The sequence below is a fragment of the Musca domestica genome, unplaced genomic scaffold (assembly GCF_030504385.1).
Source record: "Musca domestica strain aabys unplaced genomic scaffold, Musca_domestica.polishedcontigs.V.1.1 30, whole genome shotgun sequence".
Classification (NCBI taxonomy): domain Eukaryota; kingdom Metazoa; phylum Arthropoda; class Insecta; order Diptera; family Muscidae; genus Musca; species Musca domestica.
In genome coordinates, this window is record NW_026712300.1 from 9,099,892 (window position 1) to 9,126,270 (window position 26,379).

The 26,379-nt window shown below is 32.6% G+C and overlaps 1 protein-coding gene and 1 long non-coding RNA gene across 7 annotated transcripts in view; one reads left to right on the plus strand and one right to left on the minus strand.

Moving 5' to 3' along the window:
- The window catches only part of LOC131803465 (uncharacterized), a 116,441-nt gene that overhangs the window by 13,355 nt on the left and 76,707 nt on the right, over positions 1 to 26,379 (minus strand). Inside the window, exon 1 of one of the 6 annotated variants that reach the window (XR_009342606.1) lies at positions 7,698 to 8,037. The exons of 3 other annotated variants lie outside the window; for them this stretch is intronic. The gene's annotated coding sequence lies outside the window, so the exon portion shown is untranslated. Of the gene's footprint in view, positions 1 to 7,697; positions 8,038 to 26,379 lie in introns of those variants that run through there. 2 more of the 6 variants (XR_009342605.1, XR_009342602.1) reach the window with 2 other exon arrangements.
- On the plus strand, positions 5,655 to 6,325 carry LOC131803466 (uncharacterized). Its single transcript, XR_009342608.1, has 2 exons — positions 5,655 to 5,956; positions 6,010 to 6,325. It is a non-coding gene; the product is annotated as an uncharacterized LOC131803466 (long non-coding RNA).

Below are 26,379 nucleotides of genomic sequence, written 5' to 3' on the forward strand. Positions count from 1 at the left end.
CAATGAAAATCTTACTTACCTGAGGAGTAAAATAAAATCAAATTCCAGGAGGCCCAGTTCATCGAAATTCAAATGGAAAGTTTAAGTGCATGTTCGTAGATCATCGTTTGCAAATATTAAACATTTTTCTTTTGCAGGTTTTTTATGTTTGTTAAAAACTACCTACACCTTGTGCGGAATCTAAGGAACACTTCGCTTGGTGTACCTGAAAGCATTGAATCAAAGAAAAAAGAAAATCATGGAAATGACGAGTGCACATATGCTGATTGTCTTCAAGAGTTCATTGAATTGAATTCTTTAAAGACATTAGGTGCAAATTCATGATTTCTGTACAAACTTTTGTGTTTTTGGCGCATTAATGTGTGTTTTGATCAATTTTTCAATAACATCCAAATTATGTTTTAAAAACAGTAATAATATTTTATGAATATTTATTAGTAAAATAAAACCAAAAATTTTTGTGTTGATTTTAAAAATGTATATGGTTATTTCATCTATTCTTACGGTGACCAACATTTTTGGTTGAAAATAGAGTACATTTAGACATCGATTGAAAAGTTGTGACCCCATGTAGGACAAAAATAAATGTAAATTATTTGGAATAGTGGAAAGCCTACCTGTCTGGCACGGATTTAAATTCCTGACCAGAATATCACAAACCTCTCTCTATGAGGTTTTGAATGTCGCGCCGTACGAACTCCGCGATAAGAGTCGGCCTATATATGGATCGTGTGCACTGATCATAAGAGTGCATGCACTTATATGTGCATTATTTTGTTTGATTGAATTTAGCCTTTCCTGGTCCCAATTACCCCAAATGCTGATGTTATTAAAACTTAGTTCAACAAGTTTCCTTTTCTGCCTAAGTGTTAAAATCGAAACTTCAATAGAAAGTGTTTTTATACCCTCCGCCATACTATGGAGGGTATATTAAGTTTGTCATTCCGTTTGTAACTCCTCGAAATTCTCATGTTAGACCCCACAAAGTATTGGATCAGCGTAAAATTCTAAGTCGATTTATCGATGTCCGTCTGTCTGTCTGTTGTAATTACGCTATCATTCGAACGAAATGAGATAGAAGGCTAAAATTTTGCACACATGTTTATTTTGTCAGTAGGCATGTTAAGTTCGTAAATGCGCCATGTCGGCCCACGTTTTCGTATAGCTCCCATATAACTGTACCTTCCAATATTCGGTATTTCGATGATTTAAGCTACATATTAACCGGAACTGTTCCAAATTTCGTATATGAAGTTCGGAATAGGTTCTACAGCATATGACACAAAATTGCACATTCAGGTCCACGGCTTCGTATAGCACCCATATAACGGTACATTCCGATATTCGGTATTTTGATGATTTTAGCGACATTATTAACCGGAACTGTTCCAAATTTCGTGTTTGAAGTTCGAAATGGGTATTACAGCCTATGATAGAAAATTGCCTATGCTGGTCCCCGTTTCCGTATAGCCCCCTTACATCGGTACCTCCCGAATTTCGGTATTTTGAAGGTTTCTGCCACAATCAACATTGATAAACATAGTGGTTAAGGGTATAAATAGTTCGGCACGGCCGAAATTACTACTTACTGTCTTAACGATTTTCTTCATTTAAAAACTCACCTGCGCTTCTATGACTTTAAACAAATCAACATAGTGGACAACGAGAACCATCAATAAAAAAGAGGACACATAAAGTACGTTAATAAAATATGGAACGCAAATCAAAAAAAGTACTGTTCACTATAATAGAGTAAACTTATGATGCAAGTAGGCTTTAATAATCCAAAATGTTTAATAAAAAAAGATACATAACTATTTGTCAATAATAAAAACGCTAACACTGCAATAAATGAAAAATTTTACCTATTTTTATCGTGTCATGTGATGTGTGCCGCTTTATATCTACTTAAACTATTTATACCCTTCACCACATAGTGTTAGTTTGTGACTTCGGAGAAGATACATAGGACTGTCCTTAAATGTCAGACTGTCTTTAAATACCAGAATTGCAGGCTAAATTTTGAGTTTTTTTCTAAAATGTTCAAGCTGTCCCCCCTCTTCAACATTAACCGCCTGGGCCGCCCTTGTGTATAGAACTAAAATCATTTCAATCCAATGAATTGTATTAATTTTCAAATCTTTTAATAATCAATTTATGAAAATAAAAAGTCCGAACACCAAAAATTGAAACAAAATCTAATTATTTTGAATTGAAGGAGCGCCAGACATTATTTAATCACACACGCACACAAAGGGTTCATCGACAGCAGCAGTTTGGCAGTAAATGTATGGGCCGCTTACAAAGCATACAAATATTGAAAACAAAAAAAAACATGACAAAAAAGGGTTAATCATGGCAAATGATTCATAAACACTATCTATTACCCCACCTTGAATATTCATCTACCAATGATTTCAGGTACTCCAAGCGAAGTGTTTCTTAAATTCCGCACAATTGTAGGTAGTTTTTAAAACATGAAAAAATCTGCAAACGTAAAATGTTTAATAATTGCAAACGATGATCTACGAACATGTACTTATACTTTCCATTGAATTTTGATGAACTGAGCTTCCTGGCATTTGATTTCATTTTACTACTCAGGTAAGCAAGATTTTCATTGTGAGAAACACTGCAAATGGTCAATATTTTCCAAACATTATCCATTTACGTTGATTTTGTTCTAATGTTAAAATAAAATTATTGTATAGGGAAAACGAAATTGATTTTGTTCTTTGTTTTGCTATTTAATTCGATTTTGAGTAACAGGGATATGTAAATATATTTTCGACATAATGTAGCACGACCAATGACATCAACGATCACCGTTTGTATGTTTGATGCAGGGCCGCGGTTACATAATGTTGTGTCGAAAGTCGATACAATCTCAAAATCGATAAATCGAATCGATAAATAGCAAAAGAAGAGAACAAAATCAATTTATTGCTCCCTATACAATAATTTTATTTGAAAGGGCGCGAAGTAATAAACAAAACATTGGAACAAAATATACGTAAATGGATAACGTTTGAAAAATATTGACCATTTACAGTGTTTTTCACAATGAAAATCTTACTTACCTGAGGAGTAAAATAAAATCAAATTCCAGGAGGCCCAGTTCATCGAAATTCAAATGGAAAGTTTAAGTGCATGTTCGTAGATCATCGTTTGCAAATATTAAACATTTTTCTTTTGCAGGTTTTTTATGTTTGTTAAAAACTACCTACACCTTGTGCGGAATCTAAGGAACACTTCGCTTGGTGTACCTGAAAGCATTGAATCAAAGAAAAAAGAAAATCATGGAAATGACGAGTGCACATATGCTGATTGTCTTCAAGAGTTCATTGAATTGAATTCTTTAAAGACATTAGGTGCAAATTCATGATTTCTGTACAAACTTTTGTGTTTTTGGCGCATTAATGTGTGTTTTGATCAATTTTTCAATAACATCCAAATTATGTTTTAAAAACAGTAATAATATTTTATGAATATTTATTAGTAAAATAAAACCAAAAATTTTTGTGTTGATTTTAAAAATGTATATGGTTATTTCATCTATTCTTACGGTGACCAACATTTTTGGTTGAAAATAGAGTACATTTAGACATCGATTGAAAAGTTGTGACCCCATGTAGGACAAAAATAAATGTAAATTATTTGGAATAGTGGAAAGCCTACCTGTCTGGCACGGATTTAAATTCCTGACCAGAATATCACAAACCTCTCTCTATGAGGTTTTGAATGTCGCGCCGTACGAACTCCGCGATAAGAGTCGGCCTATATATGGATCGTGTGCACTGATCATAAGAGTGCATGCACTTATATGTGCATTATTTTGTTTGATTGAATTTAGCCTTTCCTGGTCCCAATTACCCCAAATGCTGATGTTATTAAAACTTAGTTCAACAAGTTTCCTTTTCTGCCTAAGTGTTAAAATCGAAACTTCAATAGAAAGTGTTTTTATACCCTCCGCCATACTATGGAGGGTATATTAAGTTTGTCATTCCGTTTGTAACTCCTCGAAATTCTCATGTTAGACCCCACAAAGTATTGGATCAGCGTAAAATTCTAAGTCGATTTATCGATGTCCGTCTGTCTGTCTGTTGTAATTACGCTATCATTCGAACGAAATGAGATAGAAGGCTAAAATTTTGCACACATGTTTATTTTGTCAGTAGGCATGTTAAGTTCGTAAATGCGCCATGTCGGCCCACGTTTTCGTATAGCTCCCATATAACTGTACCTTCCAATATTCGGTATTTCGATGATTTAAGCTACATATTAACCGGAACTGTTCAAATTTCGTATATGAAGTTCGGAATAGGTTCTACAGCATATGACACAAAATTGCACATTCAGGTCCACGGCTTCGTATAGCACCCATATAACGGTACATTCCGATATTCGGTATTTTGATGATTTTAGCGACATTATTAACCGGAACTGTTCCAAATTTCGTGTTTGAAGTTCGAAATGGGTATTACAGCCTATGATAGAAAATTGCCTATGCTGGTCCCCGTTTCCGTATAGCCCCCATACATCGGTACCTCCCGAATTTCGGTATTTTGAAGGTTTCTGCCACAATCAACATTGATAAACATAGTGGTTAAGGGTATAAATAGTTCGGCACGGCCGAAATTACTACTTACTGTCTTAACGATTTTCTTCATTTAAAAACTCACCTGCGCTTCTATGACTTTAAACAAATCAACATAGTGGACAACGAGAACCATCAATAAAAAGAGGACACATAAAGTACGTTAATAAAATATGGAACGCAAATCAAAAAAAGTACTGTTCACTATAATAGAGTAAACTTATGATGCAAGTAGGCTTTAATAATCCAAAATGTTTAATAAAAAAAGATACATAACTATTTTTCAATAATAAAAACGCTAACACTGCAATAAATGAAAAATTTTACCTATTTTCATCGTGTCATGTGATGTGTGCCGCTTTATATCTACTTAAACTATTTATACCCTTCACCACATAGTGTTAGTTTGTGACTTCGGAGAAGATACATAGGACTGTCCTTAAATGTCAGACTGTCTTTAAATACCAGAATTGCAGGCTACATTTTGAGTTTTTTTTCTAAAATTTTCAAGCTGTCCCCCCTCTTCAACATTAACCGCCTGGGCCGCCCTTGTGTATAGAACTAAAATCATTTCAATCCAATGAATTGTATTAATTTTCAAATCTTTTAATAATCAATTTATGAAAATAAAAAGTCCGAACACCAAAAATTGAAACAAACTCTAATTATTTTGAATTGAAGGAGCGCCAGACATTATTTAATCACACACGAACACAAAGGGTTCATCGACAGCAGCAGTTTGGCAGTAAATGTATGGGCCGCTTACAAAGCATACAAATATTGAAAACAAAAAAAAAACATGACAAAAAAGGGTTAATCATGGCAAATGATTCATAAACACTCACACACTTTTCATTACAATTTTTATCAATTGTCCATCCAGGCATGTATTTTCCCTTTACACAGCAGGTAAGGAAGGTTTGCACGCTGAAATAAATTTTTAGATCAACAATATTTCATAATAATTATCTATTACCTCACAATATTTTATTTACATTGCGCTCTCTTCTTTCAAGTGTATTGTTCGGAAAACTAAAAATTGATTTTGATGAATTGATCATGTAACATCGGCTCTGTTGTCCAACAAAGAATAGCGCTTATCGCTGTCGATAATCGACTTGAATATCCCTAAACGCGAATAAAGTAACAAAAGCAATGATCGAAATAAAATTTTAGTTCCCTGAACAATACTTTCGAAAAAGGAGAACGCAAAGTAAACAAAATATTGTACGTGAATAGTTAAAGTGAGTTAGCGGATAATTATTAGAAAATATTGTTGATCAAAAATGTATTTCAACGCGTAAACCTTCCTAAACTACTGGGTGAAGGGAAATATCTGCATAGATGGATATAAAAAGTGTATGTTAATGTTTATAAATTGTTTGCATTGAATTCCCTTTTTCTTTTGCCAGATTTTTTGGTTTTTTTTAAATTTGTCATGCGGCTCATACATTTTACTGCCAAACTGCTGCTGCCGCTGAACATTTCGTGTGCGTGTATGATTAAATAATGTCTAGCGCTTCTTCAATCCAAAAATAATTAGATTTTGTTGGAAATGTTGATGTTCGGAATTTTTTCCAAACATAAAATTTGAAAATAAATACAATTCATTGGATTGGAGGGAATTCAGTTTTATAAATTGTTTTGATCTCTATCCTGCTTGAAAACTCACACATTAGTCATGTTTATGTTGGAGAATTTTCAAATAAATAATCATAAAGGAGGTTATTCTGAGGATTTTGGCTTATCTCTATTTTAGTAAAAACTCTAGAATTTTTTTGCAATGGTTGAAATTGTTGTCCTGATCACAGGAAAGTACTTTTTTCGTGGGAAACGGTTGGGCTTTCCAAAACCGATAACTACAATATGGGTATCGTTGGAAAGCTTATTTTAAACAAGTAGTAACATGGCGGTATTACTTCTATCGCTTTAGGAGACATTTCCAAAATACCTGTTTTCAAAATCGGTTTTTTGTAAAACACTACCCATTATGGGGTTTCGCAATATTGGTACCAAATTAAATCGTACCTTTTGACCTTTCCAAAATGGTATAACATAAAAATATGGCCAAAGGTCGGCCAACTTAAAAATGTAATGAATATAGATATACTTTGGATCCCGTAGCCTGTTTTGAAAATACCCCAGAGGAGAAAATCTCAAGTCACGGCCGAAGGCCTGCCACGTAAAAAGATATTGAATAGGACTGTTTCTGTCGAAAAATGAAGCTGAAATCTTTAAAATACCAACAATCGGGTGGTATTGTTGTGTGGGGGATATATCAAAGAGTGGACCGATATAAGCCATTTTCGAACTAAAACTAAGTTTGGTCAAAAAACTACTGTGAGCCGAATTTGGGCCAGATCTGGGGCTCCGTTTGAGAGTTGTCGAGCTCACCAGCCAGCCAGACAGACGGACGGACATTGCTAAAGCGACCCCAAATTGTCTGAAACGGGTTTACTCTTAACACGTGTGGGGTCTAACACTATTATTTCGAATTGGCAAATTTTCATCGTATGAGGGGATAAAAACCAAAAGAGTTAAATGTCTCTTGGGAGCTCCAGCTTTGATCGGGCTGAAATTTTTGCCATAGTTAGACCTCAGCTTCCTGACCACAACGACATACATATTTTCGAGGGGAAGTCCATACTTCCCGAGAAATGGGCCGTGACTTTTCGGAAAATCACCATTATTACTGCTATAACAATATCCGTATCATTTTAAAGCTCACGAAGAGTACTTTATAATGCGGACAATATAGAAGAGTTAATAATGGTGATATATATCAAAAAGTCAGGACACATATCTCGGGAAGTATGGACTTCCCCCAGAAATATCAATATCGTTGTGATCAGGAAGCCAAGGACTTACTATGGTAAAAATATCAGCCTGATCCGAGAGGAGCCCATTATGAACCCAAAGGTACTATTGTAGGAAATTTCCTAAAAGTCAAGACCCATATCCCGGGAAGTATAGACTTCCCCCGGGAAACCTATATATTGTGGTGATCATGGTCCCGGAGACTACCCCACCTCCAATCTTACTCCATCTTTTATAATAAATAATTTGTTTCTTATGCTTAATTAACTGTGCAGTTACTTACATTTTAATACTTCTTCAGCAGACGCACCGATTTCTTTAAAACCTCCTGGTTTTTCTTCTTTTTATAAGAGAGGGAAGACACACTTGCTCTTCAAAACGTCTTTTTTTAATTCTGCAGCAACTTTATTTTAAAATTTTTCTTTTATTTTTATAATTGGAAATTGCGCTATAAACTGTAAAAACCACTCCGATTTATTTCACACAGTAACAACGAATGACGCGCTTTTGAAAAACTTGCATAATATGGCGTCACGCAACATTAAACTACAACACTGTTGCCTATGAAAAATATCAACAGAGATGTATTTTTCATGCCGAAACCTTCGGTCCAAAATCGACTCGATTTAAAGAAATCATGATATAAGACCCAATGTTTTCTCCTTTAACAGAAGGAACCAAGTAAAATGAATCTCATGTCAACTTTGAAAAGATAAAAATCTTAAGATATGTGAAAATCTAACAACATTAAAAAAATTTAAAGATGTATGCATATTTCCTGTGTGGATCTATAAATATTTTGTAGCTTTGTTCCAGTACTGCAAGAAGTTACTAATTTTTTTATTTTTCTCGATAACATAAAGGATTGTATCTTAGTAAAAAATTTTAGATTCTTGCAAACAAAAATTAAGAGAGAATGAACTAGGTGACTATGAATTACATATAGCGTCGTATGAATGGGTTTATTCGTGTACCCGCTTTACTTTTTTTGTTCTATGAGTTCGTAAAATCGAGTCGATTTTGCTCCGCAAGTATAAACGCGCCTAATTTACTTTCTTTTGTTTCTGGATTTTTACGCAAATTTCAGCAAATTGACAACATAAGAAAATAGTGTATACTAAAGACGTGCACAGTTCCATCTTAACATACCTGTTTCTGTGCGATAACAGAATTGAGTATGTACAGTTAAATACATTCGTGTTTCTGTTATAAGTTGATAATGTTATTCTCTTTAACTGAATGGTGGTGAGTAGATAAAAAGAGAATGAGAGCAACATATCTGTTTGCCTCTGATTTATTCAAATAGATCAAACAGTTACTGGTGGGAATACCATAAGTACTTATGGTATTATGTCGAACATTTGTAAAGAAATGTATTGCAAAGCAAACAAAGACAGGCAGAGATATTTGTTCTGTTTTGAATGCAATTTGCGTGCAAATAAAAAAATACATATGTAATAGTTTTATGTTGTGCAACAACACCTTTTATTAATTCATATAAATAACATTAATCAAAAACAAATAATTCAGTTCTTTGAAAATAAACAATAAGGTAAAAAATAATGCTTATAATAAAATAATTAATATATTAAAAGTGTTTAATTTGAGTAAAATTATAAACTTCAGGTAACAAAAATAATTCAGTCTTTTCATATATAACATATAACATAAAACATAAAAAACAAAAATGCAATCCGTATGATGTGAAAATGTAAATTTTAGTTTTCGAATTAAAATTCAAACAAGTATGTTATTATTCTTTAGAATTAATATTAACAAATAAAATTTCATTAAACGACTTTTTATTAGCTCCTAGTTTTGATCTTTTATCCGTTATTAATGTTCGCGCAATCGAGAATATTCTCTCTGACGGTGCACTAGATGCCGGTATTGCAAATATCCGGCAGCACAGTTTATATAATAATGGGAACTCGTTCTTTCTATCGTTCCACCATTTCAAAACATTAAAATCATTTTCAAGACCCACTACTGTGTTTTTATATTTAGTTATTTCATTTTCAATAATGAATTGATTAGAAGTAGCACGTTGTATGGGTTGCACATACTTTTCAAATAGAGAATATATTTTCGATGAGTTTGGTTCAATATCTGCAATATCATTTATTACTTCATTTGCGAAAGGAAGCAACAAAGATTTGCACTTGCTAATTATTTCATCTTGCTCTTCATTACTAAACTGTGTAAGCTTATTTGCCGGTGGAAATAAAAATATAGCTAACTTATGATAAATTGTTATGTTTTTGTCTACTAAGGATGTTAAAGTGTCATAAATATCTTTTTTAAACTGTGTAATAAAAGTGGGTTCTTCATTACTAGAGGCACTGACTATTGCTTTTAAATTATTAACGTGAGGGTGAACTAAATGTAGGGTAACATAGGAACTACCCTCAAGAGCTTGCGAGGCTTCCATGAATGGCTGTAAAATTGATATTATTTGGTCCAGATTATATTCTTTTATAATACAATATTTCTCAGAAAGATTTTTCTCGTAAAGAATTTTTTGAATATTAGCAAAATTAGTTTTAATTGATAGTAATGTCAAATAAACAGTGTTCCACCTTGTTGGTGTATAGCTTTTTAATGAAGTATTTAAATCACAATTCAAACCTGATTTTTTAAAAAATTTGACTAGTTTAGATGACATTGTAACAATTTCATCTATTTGTGGAGATGTTTTATGCATTTTTCTATTGTGTTGTGAAGCAGGTGGTTGATGCAATGAATATTTTCATGTTCTTTTAATGCCGCTTTTATATTGCTTCCTCTATCGGTAACTATAACTGTTCTGTCATTTAAGGAACAATCAAACTCAGCAAGCAAATTATCCAACTTACGTTTTATATTGGTGCCTATATAAAGGAAATAACGGACATCTTTAGTAATAAAACTTATAAAATTTTTCTCTACTATTTTCAACGAATTTTCAAATTACCAATAACTTACCCGTGTTTAGAATACCTTTCATTGACTTTACTCCAAGCAGCTTACTTTTATAATCTCCATCCACAATAAAATGGACCGTTAATGCGAGGTAAGTAGTAGTTTTCTGACCATAGGTCACACGTAAGAGCATATCCAACGTTTCTTATTGCCGAAATATCACATTTAAGCTTCGCAAAGTGCGTAGCATAACTATTTTCAACGTTTCTATATAATGTTGTTGGATGAGGAAGTAAAGAATCAACATTAAGATTGGCACCAAACTTACTTCCGAGGGATAACAACATTTTTGAGTAGGATTTTAACCCCCTGTCCTTTACTAATGAGTAAGGTCGAATATCTCCGACTACCCATTCTGTCATAATTTCTGTGCAGGCTTTTTTAGCGTCGTTGTTGGGCTCAATTAATTGACTATCTTTTTCATTTTGCAGTATAGAATAACATTTATGTTTGTTTAAGTTCGATAGGGAATTTTTATTATATTTATATACATTATTACAGGATTTGCAGACAACAAAATTTTCTATTTCAATATCATTTTCATTTTTTATAATGCTAAAACAGTCCCATACTTTGCTTCGTCCTCTTTTGTCACTTATTTTGTATTCATCTGACACAATTTTTTCTTTTATATCCAAATTATTCATTTTAAATATTGTTTTCACGTTAATATAGTTTTATTTAATTCGCACGTGCCAATCTTAATGCACTTGATTTGCCGCTTGTCTAACTTGATCTTCCACCACCAACATTGTTCGTATTCTCAAATATTTGTTGTACTCTCAAATATTTGTTGTACAACAAATATTTGTGAATACAAACAAATAAATCTAAGCAAAACGAAAAATAACTGTTTGGAACTGTTTCTCTTTTGAAGGGTGGAGTGAGTGTGTTTAAGCAGAGCATAACTGAACTGTTAAACTCATTCTCTCATGTATACCAGTAACAGCTGATAAGTATTTGGTGTATTTGTTTTTGCAATACTTTCAGCTATACCTTTGCACGCCTTTAGTGTATACTTTCATTTTCAGGCATACCAAATACTTTAAATCATAAATAAAATGAAATCGTTTGGTATGCAAATATAATAGTCCATTTATATTGAAGTTCTTTATCAGGACATTATCGGGTTTTATTTTCTTAATTTGATCAAAATCAGCCAGATTTGTCATACAAAATGAATCTTTACTTATTTTAAAACCGGGACAAATCCTCAAATGCAACACTGTTTTTTAAACATAAATCTGAACACTTCCAAAAAATCAAAAAGTAACACTTCATATGAGTCAACGTTATATTTTGCATTTTGAGTTATCACAAAGAAAATACTAATTTTGCAGTAATAGTACGTTAACACTAACTGGGTCAAGGTTAAACTTGTCACATCATTTGCATACACGTCAAATAAACCGACATGAAGAAAGTTAAACTGCAAAACCTCATGTGAAAAAATAAGCAAAATAAAGGAAATAAAGTAGCAATGATTCCTACAGAAATCAAGTTTAATTGAAATTGCTTTTTTTAAATATTAAATACAAATAATGCGTATTCAAATGTTGAGATATGCTCTGTCTTAAAACTACAGGGTAGTAGACCGTATTGTAGACCTATTTTTGCCGATAACATAAAGAAAAAAATGTTATTTTCAGATTCTGGAACATATCAAAAATTTAAGGATTTGTTGCTTAAACATCATAAACGTTTATCTAAATTCTGCGATATTTGTACGGGATTTTTTAAAATCTAGTAGAGATTTTATTCCTTATAACTGAGCTATAAATCCTAAAAAAGATCCAAAGTTTGGTTTTGTCTTCCGCAAAAAGAAATACAACACTGTTGACACTTTTGCATGCAGTGTTGTAAAACCTTTAGCATATTTTGATGTCATAAGTGACAACAGTGTTGTATTTCCAGCAATTGCAAGTCCAAATCTACATTAGTTTATCGGTGAGAGAGTTTATAGTACGTTTACAACTGACTGGGTTAAGCCACTGAATTAAGGTTTAAAAAATAAACCCAATTGACAATTGGAGTAAAAAAACTTGTTTGAGTTATTAGTCTAATCTTCACAAATTTTCCACAGTCGCACTTTGGTTGGCTTTCGCTTTGTTTTTTTTGATTAAATTAGTCCGAAGCTTATTCCGTAATATTTAAACGACTACACTCAATATGTATATTTCATAAATTTCATGTGATTTTTCTGTGATTATTGCAAAAACAAAATAAAACTAGTAAGCAAAGGATACAGTCGGGCGGGGCCGACCGTATAATACCCTACAACACTATAATAAGCCATACAGTTTATATAGGAATGATACTCGAACGCATTCTTCAAGATAGAGTGATAAATAATTTTTCGTGTAGTATGGCTTTAATCTATTTTTTTATATCCAATTTAAAAATTGATGTTGGACTCAAATGCTGCTCGTTTCGAATTATCCTATATCTAGAAAATGGCAAAAGTAAAACATTATTGTTCTTTTTAACCGAAACCATGTGGACATGCTGATTTTCGTAGCATTTAACCCATATTTACCCCCTCTGTATCTCCAAATATAGACTCTTCTACATGATTTACTTTTCTTTCAACGAAATCTGCATAAAAATGCCAGAAGTTCGTCTTTTGTATATTTGTAATTCCGCCTGGAAGTTATTTTCAGGATTTCGGTAAAATGAAAATGTTCGTATTTTTCGCACAAAAATAGTCGTCCATTCTACCCGCTGTCCTGAACTCTAACCTGATGCGATATTTCGTGTTCTTTGGTCTCTTATTGTGCCCTTTTTAACGGCTGCAAAATCAGCAAAATTTTTAGTTGCTGGTCCATTTCAGCCACTAAATATATTGCGGAAATCTTCAATAACAATAGGCCTAATATTTTTGAGCCTAACCCTACCCTCGTGAAAATTTTCGTGAAGATCGGACGATAATTGCAATCTGTATATTATAATCCCAATCTGTGTTGTAAGGTAAAAAAAATATTAGTAAATGTATATTCAATATTCGTGAAGATCGGACGATAATTACAATCTGTATATTATAATCCCAACCTGTGTTGCAAGGTAAAAAAATAGTAGAAAAAGTATACTTCAATATTGTAAGTCAAAATGAGAAAATCACATGCGATAAAAAATATGAAAAAAATAAAAAACATCACAAAATATTACAAAATGCATATTATCGTCATTATTGACATCTTTTTATGCGAAACAAAAAAAAAACATTCTGAATTGACAAGATTTGTCAAAATCTGTCCAGCCATTCTTGAGATATAAGCGCTCAAACTAATTTCCATTTTATATATAAATTCTACATATTTCGCTATATATACCTGATATCATTACTATCAACATCTATGTAACGGTCAGAATTGACCTTCTCGTCTATTTGTGATTTTGCCGGGACTAAAAATATTCGCGGTTTATTGAAAAATTTGATTTTTTCAACACAAAATTCGGGGTCTATTTTACCCGCTAAATATTATCCGATGTCCACCAAAATTAAAAGACTTCTGGCCAATGCTAAGCTCTAGCCCCATGCTACATTTCGCTTGGTCTATAATAGCGACCTGTATAGCCACTTCAAAATCAGACATTTTCTCAGTATTTGGTCCATTTCAACCCCTAAACATGTGGCGATCATCTCCAAAAGCTTCCATTCTGACCCTAACCTCACCTTCGTGCAAAATTTCGTGAGGATCGGACCATAATTGCAACCTGTAGCGTGAATACAAATTAATATGGACAGACGGACATACATAGCTAGATCGACTCAGCTCGGCGAGCTAGGAAGATCCATATAACCCATAGTGTTGTAGGGTATAAATATGCAGCATTCTGTTACAGATTTTATGTTTTCTTTGTCAGAATTGAAATAATTTTCCATTAATTTGCCAACGTTCGTGTTAGGATGTTTATGCGTTAAAGAAAACATGCAGGCAGTCCAAAGTTGTCACTTCCAGTAATAGCGAACGGCGTCAAATATTGTAGAAAATTGGTTGAAACTCGGCAATCCTACCGGAGTAAACATACATTTTTTTGTCAATAAAATGAATATATATAATGTTTGCAGGCTAAACATTAAAATTTTTTTTTTTTTTTAGAATGAGAAATAGTTAAAATACCATAGGAGCATAAAAAATACATTTGTATATTTTGTGTCCCCAAAGAGATCATGTCACCAAAGAGTTCACAGCATATAAAAAAATTTGGGGACTGCCCCCAATATGGCCAACTGTCCTCATATATATATATATATATGGAAATATATATATATATATATACATATATATATTCTATATATATATATATAGAAATATGTATATATATATATACATATATATATACATATATAAATATATATATATATATATATATATACATATATATATATATATATATATATATATATATATATATATATATATATATATATATATATATATATATATATATATATATATATATATATATATATATATATATATATATATATATATATATATATATATATATATATATATATATATATATATATATATATATATATATATATATATATATATATAATATTATATATATATATATATATATAAATAGATTGGGGGCAGTCCCCAAATTTTTCTATATGCTGTGAACTCTTTGGGGACACAAAATATATAAATATATTTTGTATTCATTAAAATTAATACCAGAGGAAGAATAGACTGGTAGAGTCTTAGTTACGTTGTTACATACTGCGGTTATGTTAAGCACCAAGTAATTTGGTTCTGGATATATTATGTCCGAAGTTAATCCTATATCTCTAAGGTGAAATGGAACCATTTCTTTCCTAAATAGAATTGATTTCAGACAATCTTTATTACTTTCGTATTGAGTTTCATAGTTGCAGTAACATTTTTGTTCTATTCGTTTGCATCGGTTATCGAAAAGATAAAGGTTAGCATTGTTTATTAAAGCGTATTCGCCAGTTATTATTTCTAAGTTGTTATTTATGCGGGTTTTCATTATGTGTAATAATTTAAAGAGTTCATTACAAATTATAGGAATTTTTATGTCAAATATTATGTTTGTGTCGTTATAATATGATGTCAGTTGCAGTAATTCATACATATGTTCTTGGTATGTAATGTGCGTTGCATTGTTAAGTATGTTGTGTATTTCATTCAGTTAGTCAGTAGTTAATATTAATTTTGGGACGGTGTTAAGCCTCACTAATACTACTGATTCTGCAATATCATTAAATGGTCAGTAAGTATATCTATGTTAAAACTGATTTGAAGTTAATTTTGCATTAGGATTATTGCATTAACCGAGTGGCTTATGGAATTTCTTGTCTGATTTTGAATCATCATTATAGAACGTTCTATTAGGTTTTGTTTTTCATTTATGTTATTGGTAATGTTTTCGAATCTAGTTATCACTTTGTTATTTAACATCAATTGGTGTTTTAGCGTTGGTTTTATTTGTATAAATTGTCAATGTTTTTATTTAGTTCTTCTGCATCTTTGTAGTCCATATTTCCCGTTATGAATTTGATTGCTGATCCTAAGGCGTTAAGAAATCCTCGTTTTTTCCTATAAATTGGGGTCAACATATCCAATTTGGCTGAGAGGCTATTCAGTTTCAGTTTCGTAGTTCTATGTTGTGATGTTGTAAATCTTTTCTCCTCTATTCGGACCAATGTTTACTTTATAGTGTTAATACTGTCGTTATATGTTTTAAGGTTAATAACATGGATTAGATGTTGAAAGTCTGTGATTAATTTAGCGTCAACTAGTGTTAGTGGTATAAGTCCCTGAGTCTGCGTTATGTTTGTTATTGTGACGTCGGATTGTACACGTACGAACCTAAAAGACAAATAGAAGTCAGTTTATGTAAGACGATTTCTTTTCATTTTGGCTTCATGTAGTTTTTGGTCATTTGACGTTATCAGCGTCACTTTTTTGTTTTCTTTGACTATCCTCTTTGAGAAGCGAGGGGTTATTTTGTTCCTCCCTGATTCCCTTCTCTATATGCGTTTAGTTTTTCTATACGTTTGTCAGTGCCCATGGATAATTTATCTTTATCTAATTTATCTTCAGAGTTATAGCTTAATGTCTTCTCGAAGAGTTCAAATGGGGTTACTTTTGTAGCACTATGGATAACCCATAGATAATTTATCTTTAATAACATTGTGTAAGTCATTTTGAAATTCTTGGAGTCTACTTAAATAGTCGTATTCAGAGTTATAGCTTAATGTCTTCTCAAAGAGTGCGTTGTTATAGCTAAAAATGATTTCTGATAGTATTTCGTCGTAATACTTTTCGTAAACTATTCTGTAGGTTTTGGTAATGGTTGAATTTAATCTTTCTACGGGAGAGTTTCCTGCACTTTGATGAAATTATGTATAATGCAAGGTTATCTGATGCATTTTAGAAAAATCTCTTATAATGGATGCATTAAATTCAGCGCCCTGATCCCAAACAATTTTCTTGGGTATGCCGTGTAGGCTTATGAAATGTTTGAAACTTTTCAGAATTGATAGACTATTCTCAGAGTCTAAAGAGTAAGCGGCTGCAAATCTACATAATTTGTCCATGATGGTAGGTATATTACGCTTGTTTATACAATAGATGTCCGTGTGAATAATATCCAATGGTTTTTCGTGAATTCCAGGTTCTTTAAATTTGGGTATAGGTGGTTTCCTGTCATATTTTAAAGTTTGCCATGAATGACAATGATTAATACAATATTGTATTTTGTTTTTCATGAAAGGGAAGTAGTATTCTCGTTTTAAGTGTGCATATGTTTCTTGCCATTGATGAGCAAGACAAAATTATTAGTGAATACAATATGAACCATGATCATAGAGGTAGATTATGGTTCATATTGTATTCATTAATAATTTTGTCTTGCTCATCAATGGTTCTAATGTCTTGATGAATATGCATGCACCGTACTAACTTAAATAGTTTGCTGTTTGCAAAGACTTTATTTGGTGCTATATAAATTTGGAAAAGGTTAGTCAATGTCTGTTCGTCGAATTTTTCTATACGTCTTGCGTATTTTATTTCTAAATATTGTTTCTAAATTATTGGTTCCTTGGTTTGGGATATTTTCAACTGAATTAGTGCTTACATCGACATGTTCTTTTACAGATAGATTGTCTAGTTTAATACGACTTAGTGCGTCTTCGTTAGTATTTAATTTTCCTTTTTTGTAGATAATTTTATAGTAATTTCGGATTCTGTTCTTTTAGACCCATGATCCATGAGTCCTATGGTCGGTAATTATTATAAATTTCCTTCCAAAAAGGTATGGCCTGAAATATTTTGTCGCCCATACGATAGCAAGTAATTCTTTTTCTATAATTTATTTCGCTATTCGGTAATGTACGACTTGCGTTATATATAGGCTTGTCACTACCTATTGGTCCATGGGAAAGTATTGCTCCTAAAGCAAAGTCGCTAGCGTCGGTATTTAAAATAAATGGTTTTGAAAAGTCAGGATATTGGAGCAGTGGGTCGTTTATTAAAAGATTTTTATAAGTAGCAAATGTATTCAAATATCTCTTATTTAATATTATTTTTCTCCCTTTCTTAAGACATTCTGTGAGAGGTTTCGTTAATTGCGAGAAATCTTGAATAAATTTCCTATAATAACCGAGTAGTCCTAAAAATGATTTTATTTGTTTTTGTGTTTTTGGTACAGGGAAAGCTTTTGTGGCATCAATTTTATCAGGGTTGGGTTAAGTACTATCAGTGGAAAAGAACATTCTTTCTTTACGAATTCTGATTTGTCCATTTGTATCTTAATATTGGCTGAACGTAATTTACCGAGTACTTTTTTCACGTGTTGTATGTTCTCCTCTAAGGAAGTTGCATATATATGTCATGTAATATGTATATATGTCTAAGTGTGCCCGACTTCTGCCAATTTGGTGTATGTATTTGTTGTTTTGAAAAATAAATACAAAATATTTTCAAAATCAATGATTAGAAGAAATGTAGATTACGGGGCTCGCATTAATAATATTAAGCGGATTTGCCATGGAATTGAAAGATTGAACACTTAGGATCATATTCTTAAGAGAACATCCAGGCATTTTGTTCACTTTTCGCGCTATTTGACTCATTTTACAAATTAACAAAAAAAATATCAAATAAATGAAAAAAACTTGTTGTCCATAATTTTGAATAATTCTGACGGGAGGCGGGCATTTCCTCAGGGCTGTATTTCTGTAGTTTCATGAAGCTGCTCTACCTCCTTATTGTACCATGTCTAACTAACTTGCAATGGTTCTGGTGGTGGTAAGGGTTTGGTTGTAAACTGTTGCTGCCGTAAGTGGTTGAATTTGCTCTGTCCGGACCCATTGTGAGAAAAAGGTATTTTCATTAGGTGCCTGAGGTACCTTTTGTGAAAATGCATTAGTTGTTGGAGTATATTCATTTCTTCCCTGAGTATTAACGGTATTTTGAATCTATTTATATTGTTCTATGCGTAAGGGTGAATTTGTCCGTGTGTAAATCTATGTGTGTTATTCATATTTGGTTGGTAGTTACGAGCAGGGGCATTAATTGAACCGTAAAATTCTTGTACAGTCTGATTATTTTGTCGTAAACTATGGAATTCACGTACAAGGGAGGTTTCAGTCCTTTTATCCGAATATTTAAGTATTAGACTCGCCTTAATTACCTCCCAAATTAAATTTAAATTAAGTACTTCATTAGCTTCCCGCACTATATTGTTTCTTATGGCTCTAAGCACCACTGTTGCTTGGTTAAAACCATCGATATTCGCTAATATTCTTAAAAAAAGTTTATATACAATAATTTAGTTGCCGTGGATTTTCATTAAATGTTGATAAATATTTTACGGCGTCTGGAATTTTCAACGCTTCGTATGCTTAAGGGAGGATTGTGATGGTTGTTGAGATTGAAGTGTCTGAGGGGCACTAATGTCGTTAACGGTAGTCATTTCTTGGTGTTCCGGTATTGCAATTAAATATCGAATAGGATATGGTCTTGGTCTAAGTCTTCGCATTCAATATAATTATCCATTTTATTGGTTAAGCAGAGTCTAATAATTGAAATATTTCTTTACTTATCTCTATTTTATATTTTATAAAGTACTACAATGATGATAAATATAATAATTTTCTTAAAGTAATTACCCTAGTATTATTGTTATTATAAGTAATTTCATTGCTGCTTTCCAAGGTTTTTATATCTACTTCTTTTCTTTGATGAGGCCCGTATAAGTTGTTTATAGAAATGGACTGCTTCAGGACTGTTCTGGTTCTTCACTTGTAGTTGTTGTTTTTTTAATTCGTTTTTGTTACGATTGTTGTCAATGTTTTTAACTTTTTAGTTGTTATTCTTTAGTTGATTTTCCTTCTTTGATCTTCTTGCACTGTATTGTTATTTGTTTTTGTTATTGTTCTTTTTGTTGTCTTTTTTAGTCTAATCCTAAAAACATAAAAATTTGAAGACAGCGTATTTTTCAAATATAAAGGATGGGGGTTTGACCGTAAAAATATAACGAATGTTTCCTTTTACGCGATAAAAGAGAAATTCCTTCTCTTTGGACCGTATTATTTGCTGATATTCCCTCAACGATTTTCCTTAAATATTTATTCCAACCAAAAAGATATTCATCCTCTCCGGATGGTAATTTTTTGATGGATTTTTTGATAGTCCGTCAACTATATATATATATATATAATTATATATATATATATATATATATATATATATATATATATATATATATATATATATATATATATATATATATATATATATATATATATAATTATATAATTATATATATAATTATATATGTATATGTCTGTATATATAATTATATATACATATATAAAATTATATATACATATATAATATGAATAAAACACATAGATTTACACACGGACAAATTCACCCTTACGCATAGAACAATATAAATAGATTCAAAATACCGTTAATACTCAGGGAAGAAATGAATATACTCCAACAACTAATGCATTTTCACAAAAGGTACCTCAGGCACCTAATGAAAATACCTTTTTCTCACAATGGGTCCGGACAGAGCAAATTCAACCACTTCCGGCAGCAACAGTTTACAACCAAACCCTTACCACCACCAGAACCATTGCAAGTTAGTTCTAGCCATGGTACAATAAGGAGGTAGAGCAGCTTCATGAAACTACAGAAATACAGCCCTGAGGCTATGCCCACCTCCTGTCAGAATTATTCAAAATTATGGACAACAAGTTTTTTTCATTTATTTGATATTTTTTTGTTAATTTGTAAAATGAGTCAAATAGCGCGAAAAGTGAACAAAATGCCTGGATTTTCTCTTAAGAATATGATCCTAAGTGTTCAATCTTTCAATTCCATGGCAAATCCGCTTAATATTATTAATGCGAGCCCCGTAATCTACATTTCTTCTAATCATTGATTTTGAAAATATTTTGTATTTATTTTTCAAAACAACAAATACATACACCAAATTGGCAGAAGTCGGGCACACTTAGACATATATACATATTACATGACATATATATGCAACTTCCTTAGAGGAGAACATACAACACGTGAAAAAAGTACTCGGTAAATTACGTTCAGCCAATATTAAGATACAAATGGACAAATCAGAATTCGTAAAGTAAGAATGTTCTTTTCCACTGATGGTACTTAACCCAACCCTGATAAAATTGATGCCACAAAAGCTTTCCCTGTACCAAAAACACAAAAACAAATAAAATCATTTTTAGGACTACTCGGTTATTATAGGAAATTTATTCAAGATTTCTCGCAATTAACGAAACCTCTCACAGAATGTCTTAAGAAAGGGAGAAAAATAATATTAAATAAGAGATATTTGAATACATTTGCTACTTATAAAAATCTTTTAATAAACGACCCACTGCTCCAATATCCTGACTTTTCAAAACCATTTATTTTAAATACCGACGCTAGCGACTTTGCTTTAGGAGCAATACTTTCCCATGGACCAATAGGTAGTGACAAGCCTATATATAACGCAAGTCGTACATTACCGAATAGCGAAATAAATTATAGAAAAAGAATTGCGTACTATCGTACGGGCGACAAAATATTTCAGGCCATACCTTTTTGGAAGGAAATTTATAATAATTACCGACCATAGGACTCATGGATCCTGGGTTTAAAAGAACGAAATCCGAAATTACTATAAAATTATCTACAAACCAAACCATGGTACACAAGGAACCAATAACTTTAGAAACAATATTTAAAAATAAAATACGCAAGACGTATAGAAAAATTCGACGAACAGACATTGACTAACCTTTTCCAAAATTATATAGCACCAAATAAAGTCTTTGCAAACAGCAAACTATTTAAGTTAGTACGGTGCATGCATATTCATCAAGACATTAGAACCATTGACGAGCAAGACAAAATTATTAATGAATACAATATGAACCATAATCTACCTCTATGATCATGGTTCATATTGTATTCACTAATAATTTTGTCTTGCTCATCAATGGCAAGAAACATATGCACACTTAAAACGAGAATACTACTTCCCTTTCATGAAAAACAAAATACAATATTGTATTAATCATTGTCATTCATGGCAAACTTTAAAATATGACAGGAAACCACCTATACCCAAATTTAAAGAACCTGGAATTCACGAAAAACCATTGGATATTATTCACACGGACATCTATTGTATAAACAAGCGTAATATACTTACCATCATGGACAAATTATGTAGATTTGCAGCCGCTTACTCTTTAGACTCTGAAAATAGTCTATCAATTCTGAAAAGTTTCAAACATTTCATAAGCCTACACGGCATACCCAAGAAAATTGTTTGGGATCAGGGCGCTGAATTTAATGCATCCATTATAAGAGATTTTTCTAAAATGCATCAGATAACCTTGCATTATACATAATTTCATCAAAGTGCAGGAAACTCTCCCGTAGAAAGATTACATTCAACCATTACCAAAACCTACAGAATAGTTTACGAAAAGTATTACGACGAAATACTATCAGAAATCATTTTTAGCTATAACAACGCACTCTTTGAGAAGACATTAAGCTATAACTCTGAATACGACTATTTAAATAGACTCCAAGAATTTCAAAATGACTTACACAATGTTATTAAAGATAAATTATCTATGGGTTATCCATAGTACTACAAAATTAATCCCATTTGACCTCTTTGAGAAGACATTAAGCTATAACTCTGAATACGAATTTCAAAATGACTTACACAATGTTATTAAAGATAAATTATCCATGGGTTATCCATAGTGCTACAAAATTAACCCCATTTGAACTCTTCGAGAAGACATTAAGCTATAACTCTGAATACGACTATTTAAATACACTCCAAGAATTTCAAAATGACTTACACAAAGTTATTAAAGATAAATTATCCATGGGCACTGATAAACGTATAGAGAAACTAAACGCATATAGAGAAGGGAATCGGAGAGGAACAAAATGACCCCTCGCTTCTCAAAGAGGATAGTCACAGAAAACAAAAAAGTTACGCTGATAACGTCAAATGACCAAAAACTACATGAAGCCAAAATGAACAGATAACGTCTTACATAAACTGACTTCTATTTGTCTTTTAGGTTCGTACGTGTACAATCCGACGTCACAATAACAAACATAACGCAGACTCAGGGACTTATACCCTTATAAAACAATTTCTTATTCCGCATTTGGTAAAATTAGTTCTGTAATCATAATTTTATCAATAATATTTGTAATAAGAGAATCCATAAAATTAATCTACTCCATAACCCACAACAATAATGAAGTTCTGGCTACAAATGATCCGAAGCCCCTTTAGCCCCCACTTTATTTTGGAGAGGGAAGAGTTACCTAAAGCCACCAATAAAGAACATTGTTATTAAGATCATTATTACCAACTACAATATTAACATCATTATTATTAAGTTCATTATTCCCAACTTCAATATTAGCATCATTATTATGGAGTTCGTTATTTTCAACCACAACGTCATTTATTAATAACATCATTATTACTTACAACATTTTCATAAACACTTAAGAGCTAAAATCAATATCGTTATTATTTCATCAGCAATAATTTTCCACTTCAACATCACAACAACAACATTAGTAATAAAACTGTAACGGAAATGAGAGAACCCAAAAAGAAATGTTCACTTTTACTGTTTACAATACATATTTTTAGCTTAAGTATTTTTCTTGATAGCTCTAGATTTTGTGTTTCTTTGTTCTTTGCCAGAATCAATAATTATAAAACCACTCAAATATAAGAATTTTTTGAATAAATAATCAGTTTGGCGTTTGGCATCTTTATTTTCGGTTATGCGGCTATAAAATTGGCAGTGGACAAATCCAACACTGCCTCTAAATAGCTTTGGCCGAGAAGCAAACGAATACACAAACATATCCTTTTGCAATTTTGGAAGCCCGACCCGAAAACGATTTTAACTCCAAAGGACCAGCGAAGTCCACACCAGTTGTAGTAAATGCCCTACCGCTAATTGTTCTTTACGATGGAAGAGCAGCCATAATTTTACTACAATGTTTCTTTTTATCTAAAATACATACCCTACAATGACGAATGATAGAGCGAATAAAATTTTTTACTCTGGGAATCCAATATTCCATTCTTAAGGTATGAAGCATCAACCGTGTTCCTCCGTGAACACTCTTGACGTGAACCACGTGAACACCATTTCAACGAGCATTTGGTTATATGGAACTAAATGACTCGAGTGTGACACGGGTTTTTTATCCATCAAATCCTTATACCTTAGCGAAGTGGACCTTTTGAGTGATGACTATCAAACGTAAGCGAACCTCATTAAATTCCGAAGTTGTAATCTTTTTCTGAGAGTAATAATATTTACCTCGAAGCGAGAATGTGTTTGACACAAAAATCTAAACATGAAAGCGACAGCCCGAATACCATTAACAAATGACGAATATCTCTCCAAAATATCTGTAAAGGTTGACGGTACTTGACGGATATATACTACCCCCGTGTATGGCTTAATCGAGGCATCAGAAAATACGTGTAGCTCCGCCGAACATTGGGGGGTATATTGGACCCAACGAGGAATTTGTAATCGATTGACTTCATGGTAGGATTCAACAAATTTACGCCACTCCGTATAAGTAGTTTCTACATGGGGGTCGTCCCAACCGTTTTGATCTAACCAGACCTTTTGCATAATGATTTTTGCCGTGACAATAACTGGCCCTAGCCAGCCAACAGGATCAAACAACTTGCTAAGCTATTGCCGAAAGCACTTCCCTTTCTTTATAACTCGACTTTTTCTCTATAGGCTTGACATCACAATAAAACGAACCTAACTTAGCATTCCACCTTATACCAAGAAGTTTAGAACTACCAGCTGCTACAAATGACAACAATTGCGCATCTACTGGGGTTTCTGGGGGAAACAGTTCAAAATATTTTTATCACTTCGCCGAAGACAGTGCCAAAATAAGTTGGTTCCTAACAGTCACCGCGGTCTCAAGGTCATGGGCTCCTGCCAATACATTATTTACATACATTGATTTCCGCAATATGTGCGCAGCTAGAGGCAACTCCTTTTCTGTTCCGTCCGCGAGTTGGAAAAGAGTTCTAATAGCTAAGTAGGGAGCACAGTTCAATCCGAAAGTCACGGTTTGCAATTAAAACTTTTGAATTAGCTTCGTTGGCGAGTCCTTATAGATAATTTTTTGAAGAGGAGTGTACCGAGTGTCTACTCGTATCTGCCGATACATTTGGGTAATGTCCGAGTTAAACACGAATTCGAATACTCGCCAACAAAGTATCAGAAGAACAAGATCGAGTTGTAAAGTGGGTCCAACATGTAAAATCTCGTTTAAACTATTCCCATTAGATGTTTTATTTAAAGTGTTTAATTTAGAATTGCATTAAAATTAGTTTTTTTGACTCTTGGTTTGGTCCTTAATTAGTCTTTAAAATATACGCACTACGGTTTAATGCAACTATTGCTAGCGCATTTGACATTTTAACTACTAATTAGTTGTCACTTGTTTTACGCCTCCTTTAGTCATCGAGTGGTAATGTAATTCGGACAGACAACACCCGCAATATCGTTTGCAAAGCACATATCGTTGTGCATAGAAAGGCATATTGTTGCCACAGGTAATATCGTTACCACCATCCAAACTAGTAATAAATAGTTACATATATTAGGAAAACCCCTTGTGTTTTATTTCTTTTTATATTTCCACCCTACGGTCCACTGCTCGACGCATTCGGCGTATTACTCCCATCGGTGGAGCCCCTCTGAGCTAAACATTTGATATAATCGAACCGGATATTCCAACCCTCTTGAACGCATTTGGAACCCAAAATATACAGTCCATTAATCCTGCATTATAAGGTACGTATAGTGCAGTTTTTTAAAGTGAGCTCGCGTTAGTCAATTGCCGCGACAATAACAAACAATCGGTTTGTTTAGGTACAAAGGTCGTTTTACAACGTCACCTCTTTCCTTCTTGTTTTGTTTCTCGCCAATCGTTGGCTTCTAATTCGGATGCTTGCAATCGGCAGCATCACAATCAAAACAAAACTCTAAAATTAAATTGGAATTTAATCGTTGTATCTCCTCCATGTCGACTGATAACGTAACCCACAGATCAATTGGATCCGAAACTTGTTTTTCTTTGCCTACAACGTTAACCTAAAGAAACTCAACTGCTGTGAGAACGAGGTGTCCAAAAACAAATCGACTCTGTCTTCATGGAAAGATTTATAAACTTTTCATTCAGAAAGAGTAACACGCTTGTGTGTTTCGAAAATTAAAGCGACAAATCGATTCCTGTGCGTAATTCAAATTCGTTTAACACCCTTTCAGTTGGAAAAACGTGTTCTCTTTGTAGTGAGAAAATCCATCGACTTCATATGTGTTCAAAATTTAAGAATTTATCCCCCGCAAATAGATTTGCATTCGTAAAGCGCAACGACCATTGCAT